This window comes from Oncorhynchus mykiss, chromosome 12 (assembly GCF_057628025.1).
Source record: "Oncorhynchus mykiss isolate SJ-2025 chromosome 12, ASM5762802v1, whole genome shotgun sequence".
Taxonomy (NCBI): domain Eukaryota; kingdom Metazoa; phylum Chordata; class Actinopteri; order Salmoniformes; family Salmonidae; genus Oncorhynchus; species Oncorhynchus mykiss.
In genome coordinates, this window is record NC_143033.1 from 75258821 (window position 1) to 75269919 (window position 11099).

Below are 11099 nucleotides of genomic sequence, written 5' to 3' on the forward strand. Positions count from 1 at the left end.
ATGGGTGGGAGTGCAGCTACATGATATCAAAAGGGGGAAAACATTAGCGCGTCTGTCTGCTGCTGTGCTGCGGCGGCGGCAGCGCCAATTTGGACTTTTCTCTAAGGCAATGAGTTCCTTTCAATTCAGTTTCTCCTTCGCTCTCTTGAATTCCCACAGTAGAATAGACAGAATTACAGTGTGTAATGTTCATATTTTCCTTGTCTGTTTAGCAGACAAGCACGTTATTAATTAGATAAGCAGGGTATTTGTCACGCCCTGACCTTAGAGTTCCTTATTATTCTCTATGTTTGGTTAGGTCAGGGTGTGACTCGGGTGGGAAAGTCTATGTTTTCTATTTCTTTGTTTTTGGCCGTGTGTGTTTCCCAATCAGAGGCAGCTGTCTATCGTTGTCTCTGATTGGTTGATAAGTTGTCATTTTCCTTTTGGGTTTTGTGGGATCTTGTTTTCTGTTTCGTGTCTGTGCCTGACAGAACTGTTCGCTTTCGTTTATTTGTCTTTGTTATTTTGTTTTGGTGTCATCAATAAAAAAGACGATGTACGCCTACCACTCTGCGCCTTGGTCCACTCTTCATTCTACAAACGAGAGCCGTTACAGTATTAGACAATCCATTCCAGAGGCAGGAAGTATTTCATTGCAGATGGCAGTGAGGCTGTCTCCATCAAATCACACTTGTTCCATTGACTTCACTTTTTAAAACATACCTGTTGTGTCCGCTGTTTGGCTGTACATACCAATGGGAGTAGTGCTCTGCATCATAAAAAACAGATACCAATTGCTTTACAGGGTGTGTATCATCAAAAGCCCACACATATAGATCCATACTAAGCACCACAGACATATACTATTGCATGGATTTCACATTGCATTTCATCTCTTAATAATTCACTTAAAAATTGAAAGCACTGTCAATCTGATCCATCATAGAATCTCTCTCAGGCAAAGACAAGCATCTATCCACAGCATTAGCATGCACAGGGGCAGATTTGAGGCAATGTGATCACTTGACATTCAAAGAGAGAGAGATAAGTATTGATTATGGTGAGGAGGGTTTGGCACTTCCACGGCTTGAAGCAGCTACTGTTAAAACATGCAGCACAGGGTTTGGCAGTGTACACTCACCTCTCTGCCGGAACCTCAGCCATTACTGCAAAGTGATTCACCCACCTACACTGTGATGGAACTCTGTATGGAAACTCCATCTAGGTAGGCAAGTGTTTATCTTAATGATCTATTACATGATCTTGCTGAGAGACTGCTGATTTGTAAAGACAATAGACTATATTAAATCATATATTTACAGTTCTGATTCGCACACCTCATACCATACATGCATTTCCTGTAATTATCAAACTATCATGAATCCAATCTCATCTAAAGGGGAGATGTTAGACTTCAGTCATTACAGATATATTTTCCTGAAGTAAGACATAGCAAATTCACTGCATTTCTAATTATTTATTTTTTTTAAGACTTACTGATGGTTCACCTTTTTTTGTGGTTGCTAAAATTCGCTTAATTTCAGTTTATGTGACAAAACAAGCAAGTATAGTATAGAGAATCATTGTACCATCTAAACCGTTGTGAAATATATTTTCCATAACCAAATATAACATTTTCAGCTTTTCGAAGCTTGTGTACAAAATCTAAAGTAAAAGACCCAAAAACGAAATAACGCACAAAGAACAGATATCGCTACTTAGACTTGCTTTCAATGAGAATTACAGATCTATAACACACATTTCTATGTGAAAAATGTATTTCCTAGCTACAGAGGAACCAGAATCATTTGGACTTTGTGGGTCTTACTCCTGAGGTCTTTTCATGGAACAGGATGTTGGTGGTGTGTGTGTGTGTGTGTGTGTGTGTGTGTGTGTGTGTGTGTGTGTGTGTGTGTGTGTGTGTGTGTGTGTGTGTGTGTGTGTGTGTGTGTGTGTGTGTGTGTGTGTGTGTGTGTGTGTTGGTCCCACCTTCACTTAAGGGTGAATGATAGACTCGAGCATCATACCTAGTGGAACACATATTTTACTATACAACTAAACAATATGGACAACATCAATATATTTGGCTTCAACTTCTTTAGCTTTTCGTATCATCTGATATGCCTGACGCATTGACACAAACAATGTTTTCGGGCAGAGACTTCACAGACAGTGTGCTGTTTCAAAACGGCAATGTTCATGTCATTTGTAAATGTATGCATAGGACTACTGTATAATGTATTGAAGAAAAATGTTTTTGACAGGTTTTTAAAACAAGTAAACAAAAAAGATGATGTGGTGTTGTTATGCCTGATTGAATATGTTTTTAAAATAATACATCTGCTATTATTGTTACTATTTCTGACAGTTTCTTGGCATGTACATACATTGCTTTATCTTTCCTCTGTATGATGAGGTTGACCTTTTCACCCTGAATTTCTGCAGTGGGCCTCATATGCACATTCCGTCATCCAAGAGTATGTCATTCAGTGAAGGAAGGAAATACTTTTTCTCGTACACTCACTCAAAAAAGCCAGATCAATAAGAAAGCCTCTGAAGTGAGCACATTGACAAACCCGTTATGTATCGCCAGTTTTAATGGGTTCTCATGCACAGGATATTCATCAACCCATGCGGTGCTTCAGCCTGCAGGTATACAGCCCCCGTGGTATTTTGTAGCCCTGCCCTGTAATTACTTGCAGAGAAGATGGCAAGGGAGAGGGGGACGGGGGACGGGGGGGACGTTCAATATGCCTCGCTGCCGTGCCACTTGTGTGATGCTTGTTTTCTAAAGGATTTATTCCGTCATAAAGCAGTCAGCATGAGGCTGCCTGGCACACCAGAACGATTTTCATCTTTGTGCACTCGTATATGAGTTGTGACTGATTAAAATTACCCCCCCCCCGAGCCAACCCCTGCGAAGGAAATCTTCTCAACAATTAGACTCCTATTATAATTTATCTGTCTCCTTTTCACATGGACACTCTTCTTCAGCAGGGTTGTACAGCATGATCAGGGGCTCAACTGCTTTTAAACAACAGTGATCTTGAGGAAATTATACCTTTGTGAACTGGAGACAGCACTTTATTCGTAAACCCAACAACACTCTGAAACTGACACTGGAAGCAAAATTTGTTTTGCATCCCATTAGTTTCTAGATGTATCAGGGATCTAAATGGCCATCTCTGCCACCTTCAATAAAGTCTCCTAAGTAAACGCCAACACATTTCTTCTTGAGACGGGTCCAGGTCACTGCTCAGTAAACGCCATACACAGTTAATGAGTCAAACAAGCTGCCCTTTTCAAGGGGAAGTTTGCGAATGCCATTTTGTATGCTTTCTAAAAGATACTATCTCTGCAATTGTGCCATCTTTGTTTTGCAGGACTGAAATACAACAGGACCCAAGGGCAACCATCCAGCTTTAGGACATCAGCTTTGTATTTCCAGCTTATCTGCAACTTCCAGGCTCCATTAGATACAGAAAGTCCTCAACCTTCAGTCATATTGTTTCTTGCCACTGAATGCTCAGGGACTGTCAATAGACTTTATTTGGATTTCAATTGTCCCGAGATACAATTCAGACAATGCCTATATGACAAACATGTCCTTCAAATCAGAGGCATTTATAGACCCTCCATGTTTCAATGAAATGTTGAACGTGTGTTTCATAGTATAGAACTACGCAGTTTCTTCAGTTGGGATTTGCAAACTGGAATCTCACCTTTAATTTAAACGGATGTAGTTTGACTACAAAACTGTGGCTCAGTCTAGCATATGCCACCACAGTGTGCTACAATGCCTGTGTCACAGTGTTCATTGTCTTTAAATGACAAGAGGCAGGGTGTGATGTTGACTATAATGGAGGGGTTTCAAACACTGTCAACATTTACAATTTCATTCACCAATCATTTCCATCCATTTCAAACAAACAGATTACAGTCTGCGTATGATAATGAAGGACATTTATCAAAGGCACATCCCACTGGGCACAAACTGGTTGAATCAACGTTGTTTCGACAGAATTTGTCAACGAATTGTGACATGGAAAACACATTGGATTTGAAAAAGTCATCAAAGCTGTTGTTTTGAGGGTGAAACTTGTTTTGAGGGTAATTATGTCATCATGGTAACCAGCATTTCAGCATAGACAAACCTTTAAATATATTTGATCAATGTTTATATATGTCATGTTCACCTTTAAAACAACGTCAGATCGTCAGCATTATATCCACAATCAGAAAAAAATAAGTCCTACAAGAGAATTGATATATCAACAGCGACTCTTTGGTCTCCCATCCAGGTTGTTAACCAAGCCCAGCCCTGTTTAGCTAAGATATGTGTCACTGACCATTGCCAATGTGCTATTTTGAGAATAATTGTTGAGAGCTCTAACATCTAAAACTAAATAGATTCAATGTTGCTGTCAAAGTCATTCCATAAGGGTAGGTTTTAACAGAGAAAATGAAATGTGACCATACTTTATCACTTACAGTATGTCATCAATGTTGCTATTTAGGCCTATATAGCATTTGCAAAGTCATCAACAGCAATTGTTTCATTTCAACCCAGAATTCAACCAGAAATAGACAATACAATAGGCCAAATGTAATGATTGGTTTAAATAATGGTTGAAAGCACAGGGATAGACATTTGGGTGACAACTAAACCACACACCCGACATTGTGTTCCATTTGAATTTGGTTGGGCTTTTAGATGGTTGAAAGCATAGCAATACCACATTGGACATTCAACTAACTTTTGGCTGTCTTTTTGAATGGGTGAATATAGGTTGTAATTTCATTGATCGACATCTCAGCCAAATATGACCCAATTACCCACGTTGAAATGTCATAGTGTGCCCAGTGGGATGCTTGTTATCCCAAAGGAGAGGGAGGAATTGCAGCACATGTGCTACTTCAAGCTGATATCCTATTAGCACCACAGACACTTCCCTCACATGTGCCATTTAATTATCTTGTCTGAATTTAAAAGATGATTATTTCACAATTACACCAACTTTTCTCATAATCCTGCCTTGTAACATGTTTGACATGATAGCATCTCAGATATATTTTTTTCCATAGCAGGTCTAATCCTATTTCTCATCCGTATGAGGTGAGATGAAATATGCAAAGTAAAGCACATAACGTATTATGTCCACTGCATTAATATGGAAAAAACCAATCTGATTGTTATAGATTCCAGCTGGTGTTACTGCATAATTTACCAAGACACCTCTTGGTGATGAAACTGACTTGGGTTATGCTGGTCTCACTCAAAATCTCTTGGTTTGTCCACATACTAGTCAACACCCAATGCAAACAGCTATTCATGACACCGTATTGTAGCCATAACTGGACTCAAAGTCATCAGTACTATAAACTATAATATCAACAGGTCTTAACCTCTTGACAAGAATGTTGGTGTTGTATTGAGTCTGTGATTGCTGCAGGTCCTATGCTTCTCTGCGTGATGGTCCCTCAGGCCAAGGCCCAGTACTGATGCTCTCAGAGCAGCACCAACTCACTTCTGGGTTAGACCAAATGGGACTCCATGACCTCTCAGCTGCCAATCCAACACCTAAAGATTACTACAAGCTTCACTCCGTTGGTCTACGTGCATACACGTGGGCGGAGTGGGATATTTGGAGTAGCAAAAACCTTTTGGTAACATGAAATCCTTACCATTCCCACTCACATTCACAGGGGAGCGATAAGCAAAGTTTTTCATTTTTGTCTTTTCATTTTGTGAAAGCAAGTCACCTTCCCTTGCTAGTAGTAGTTAGCTAGCTGACTTTAGCCTGGCTAAAAACATAACAAGCTAGCTAGCCCTTTTAGCTTCCCACCTCTCCATGTCAAATAAGGCATGTCTCACTCTCAATTTTCAGGTATTACAAGGAGCTTCCCCTTTTGTGATGAAAAACGGCATTGCAATACTGAATCTTGGGTCTGCGTAGAGCGTGTAGAGGCTTGAGACATTCCAATAAGAGACCCTATTGAGGAGGATACTGATGTCGTACTGATGCTGGGGCCGCTACAGTATTGTGGTATTGTAACTGCAGATTTTGGCATGCTGTTCTACCATATGTTTCTTTGCTCTGTCTACAAAGCATGACTGGTCTCTTTGATTACACTTTACACATTGTTAACCATATACCCAGAGCATCTGGGTTTGAGCACGCCAGTATGTCATGCTTAGGTAACTTCTCTACAACATGCAGCGCATCTACTGCAATCAATTCTGTTACAAAGCATAGATGCCTTCTACAAGACAGTGATGCTTTCTTTTATCTTCAGTATGATTCCTTATTATGTAGTACTTTATATCATTTTTTCAACAAGAGAATAATGCTTTGTTGTCTTGTCCAGGAAATCACCAGTTACCATGCCGGATTAAAGGTACTATGTCCTCACAAAGTTATGCACGAGTTTACTAAATTGACAACCTATCACCACCAGTAGACACATCATCATCATCATCATCATCATAAGCATCACTACTTACATTGGCTTCAGAAAGTATTCATACCCCCTAAATTATTTCACATTTTGTTGTGTTTCAGTCTGAATACATACAGTAAGTATTCACACCCCTAAGTCAATACTTTGTAGAAGCACCTTTGGCGGCGATTACAGCTGTAAGTATTTTGGGGTAAGTCTCTAAGTGCGTTGCACACCTGGATTGTAAGATATTTGCCCAGAATTATTTGTACAATTCTTCAAGCTCTGTCAAGTTGAATGTTGATCATTGCTAGACAGACATTTTCAAGTCTTGCCATAGATTTTAATGTTGATTTAAGTCGAAACTGTATCTACGCCACTCAGGAATATTAGATGTTGTGTTAGTAAGCAACTCCAGTGTAGATTTGGCCTGGTATTTTAGGTTATTGTCCTGCTGAAAAGTACATTTGTCTCACAGTGTCTGTTGGAAAGCAAACTGAACCAGATTTTCCTCTAGGATTTTGCCTGTGCTTGTAGCTGTATTCTGTTTATTTTTATCCTAAAAAACTCCTTAGTCCTTGGCAATCACAAGCATACCCATAACATGATGCAGCCACCACCATGCTTAAAAATATGAAGAGTGGTACTCAGTGAATTTATTGTGTTATAATGCTTTGTATTCAGGACAAAACATGTATTTATTTGCCACATTTTGTTGCAGTTTTACTTGAGTGCCTTGTTGCAAACACAATGCATGTTATGGAGTATTTTATTCTGTACAGGCTTCCTTCTTTTAAATCTGTCATTTATGTTAGTGTTGTTAACTAACTACATTGTTGTTGATCCATCCTCAGTTTTGTCCTATCACAGCCATTAAACTCTGCAACTGTTTTAAAATCACCATTGTCCTCATGGCGAATTCCCTGAGCGGTTTCCTTCCTCTCCGGCAACTGAGTTAAGAAGGACGCCTGTATCTTTGTAGTGACTGGGTGTATTGATACACCATCCAACATGTAATTAATAATTTCACCATGATCAAAGGGATATTCAATGTCTGTTTTTTTTCTACCAATAGGTGCCTTCTTTGTGAGGCATTGGAAAACCTCCCTGGTAGTTGTGGCTGTATCTGTGTTTGAAATTCACAAACACAGATTCAGGGACCTGACAGATAATTGTATGTGTGGGGTACAAAATCATGTTAAACACTATTATTGCACACAGAGTGAGTCCATGCAACTCATTATGTGACTTGTTAAGCAAATGTTTACTTCTGAACCTATCTAGCCTTGCCATAACTAAGGGGTTGAATACTTATTGACTCAAGCTTTTCATTTTTATTACTTCGTAAACATTTCAAAAGCCTAATTCCACTTTGACATTATGGGTTATTATCTCTAGACCTGTGACACAAAATCAAAATGTAATACATTTTTAATACAGTCTATAACACAACTAAATGTGGAAAACGTCAAGGGGTGTGAATACTTTTTGAAGGTACTGTGTGTCTTTTTCCAATGGCAATATCGAACAGGACAGCTCCGTCTCCTCCACTCCTTACCGTCATGAGAAGCTGTACTTCTTTTCAGTATCCGCAGCACGATCTAACTCTCTTCCACAAATAACCAAGCTAAGGCAACGTGCATACAAAATAGCTGACTCAATCTTCAAGCTGCATAATCAAGATAAGAAAGACAGGGACAGGAAAAGGGAGATGCGGGATGCTAATGTGAGGTAAAGCTCCAGCGACAGCAGCTATGAAACTGTGTGAGGATGTTTTAAAATCGTCAAAACTCTCCCGGTTTAGCTGCAAATATCAAGTTAGGTTGCTCATCCCACCACTATTTACAAAGACGTGGAACGTAAATGGTGTCATGAAAATGAGGGGTAAACAAGAGGAAGAAATAAAAACATAGATTTGTTTTAATTATTGTCTTCGTAGCCTACTGTCTTTATGCATACATGTTTCGTTCAATATATTGATATAGCACTTGTGCCAAGTGCCATGTGCGCGCGTAATAGATGAGTATACCTTTTATTTTACTTGTCAACTGTGTAAGCCGAGGGTTTATGCTCCACTATACACAACAGCTCAAGCTGTTGTCGTAATATGTTTGGCTGAGTATCAGCTGAGCATTAGGCTCTTGTCATGGCAACCTTTGTTAGCGAACCACCACTTTCTCAGCCCTCATGCAAATAAGGCCTACTCAATATCGTGAATCAATTTAGAATTTCATTATCAATGTCACACATTCATCAAAGTGGTGCAGTTGATCCACAAAAATAATACAATATCTGCATATTGGTCAAAAAAATAAGAAACACAAAAAAAGACCGATAGACAGATATTGCAACAAGATTTGTAAACAATATTTACAAACACCTAGGCTATACAATATACATACAAGATGAATAGCAAAGACGCCTTATATTCAACCAAGTAGATGTAGGCTGCACCCCCTGTCCCATGCACTAGCTCTGCCTATATCCATAGAGGGTCATGTTGTTTGTGTAGGTCTGACTTCAACCATATGAATGTGTGACATTGGATATGAATCACAGGATATAAACAAGTATTTGTCATTGAATAAAATCAACTGCATTCCAAAATCTCTGAGATAATTCAATCATCTGATGTTACTTTTATGGGGATAAATCCATACCCTAATTTAGCCTGTCTGGGTGTTTATATAAAGGTCACAAACCCTTATTTCACATGAATTACAAAATGTATTACCATGCTCAGAGGCATGCAACCTAGAGTCTACATAGTCACCGATTAATTATACCTGCGATATTTAACTGCACATGGTGCAGCAATATGTTACAGTAGGCTAAGTATTTCTGCGTACTGTAGGGTATGTCATGTAGACTCACCGGTACAGATTAGCCCTGTTGACTGGGTCAGTTCCTCGTGTCCTCACGGACTTGGCGCGCCTAGCACATCGGGCTGTACTCTGGATGTAATACAGTATGTTGCTTAGTCTGTAACCTACCATTCTGCATGCAAACTCAAATTCTGAACGTTTAAAACCTCTGAGAAATTATCCGATAAGGTGTCGCCTTGACGTCAGCAAGGATCTGCGCACTAGTGTACATTAAGCAAATGTTTCATAATTTAATTCAATAGGAAAGTAACACAGTTGTCATATAATTCTCAGAAACCCCATGAAGCGAAGCCATGAGAGAAATATATTCTATGGTTCAAGGCGAACTCTAGCGGTAAAGAGGGTCCGTTCGCTGTCCATGGTGTTGAAATGCATTTCAGGCAATAGTGGCTACTTCAATTTTGGCGTCCCTTTTACTTTTGCATTACAATTGCATATTACATACAATGAACATGAAATTGGATAAGATCAAGATGTTTGGGGGATGGCAACGCTGATTTTCTATTTAGTCTACATGGTTGTGTATTTCTCTATATGGGACAGATTATTATAAACCTAGCTATATCCAATAACTTAGAAACCACTCTACGTGAATATTATTTTTAACGTGCTACAGTTTAAATGCCTAGATTTGATCGTTCACTGATAAAATAAACACATTCCAAACAACTTAAACTATGCATGTCACCATAAAGGCATGTGCAACATTTGTTTAAGTTTTATGCATGCATATGCAACTTCAAACCAGTTCTACATTTTCTACAGTTAACTCAAGAATAAGTGATATGCTACAATGTGTTGCCAACACACATAGCCATTGGAATATGGCTCATGTGTGAAAACTATTCTTGCTAATAAAATGCAATCACTTTTACATCGTTGACTTTCAATGTACTGTGCCGATATTTTAAGACACGACTAAAACGTGTACATTGAATATGTTGTAGAATATGGTCGTATTGTGTTAACTGCGGCATTGAAGCGTATTAGAGTATAGCATTCCTCCACTAACCAGAAACATTTAAGCTCTTACCTGCTTACAACAGCGGAGCAGAATCCCTCTAGCCTTTCCCGATCAAAAACTGGAACCCTATGTCACCAAGACATTTTCAAGGAGGCAGCAGGTTTCTGATGAAAAATCCAGGGTTTTGTTGGTCTCGGGGATAAAAGAAATGCAGCTCCTCACTGCGTCAAGCACAAGCCTCAAAGATCCATTAAACAGTGAGTGATTAATTCAAGCCAGAGAGCCCTGATCGAAATCTCTTTCACTCCTTGCCTTTATGTATTCCCGAACCGGAGTCGGGAGTTTCCATTATGCCGCGACAGGGCTCTTTTTTCAATCATATCGGGGCTGACACCACGTTTTAACCATAATCGACGGGTTATTATTTCAGTTGGGAAGCGCAGGAGAAGGAGAAGAAGCATGTTGATCCTCAAGCCCAGTTGGGGTGAAGATAAATCTCATAATAAGATTGTTTGTCACCGCAAGGCTATAAATGGTGGAGTTCAACACAGTCTGGAGGGTAATTGTAAATCCTTTTGTTGAAGAGTGCCATTGCACCTCAAAATATAGTATAGATCAGCTATATATATATTATAGGGCCTACATACTTAAACTGGCCTCACAACATGTTCATGTAGTAAAATGTTATCACCCTATTTGTTCTTTGGTGGGACTTCAAGATGTGTTGATAGGCACATCTTGAATGTTGATAGGCATGGTTCATTTGTATGCAAACATGGAGCTTATTCACACTGAGGTATATTATTTTACTAAATTCTTAAAGGGAC

The 11099-nt window shown here is 39.2% G+C and overlaps 1 protein-coding gene across 2 annotated transcripts in view; it reads right to left on the reverse strand.

Moving 5' to 3' along the window:
• LOC110538235 (protein ELFN1) overlaps positions 1–10758 on the reverse strand; it is an 84543-nt gene extending 73785 nt beyond the window's left edge. Inside the window, exon 1 of one of the 2 annotated variants that reach the window (XM_021624929.3) lies at positions 10342–10758. The gene's annotated coding sequence lies outside the window, so the exon portion shown is untranslated. Of the gene's footprint in view, positions 1–9297; positions 9446–10341 lie in introns of those variants that run through there. The other variant, XM_021624930.3, reaches the window with a different exon arrangement.
• Positions 10759–11099: the final 341 nt, after the last annotated feature.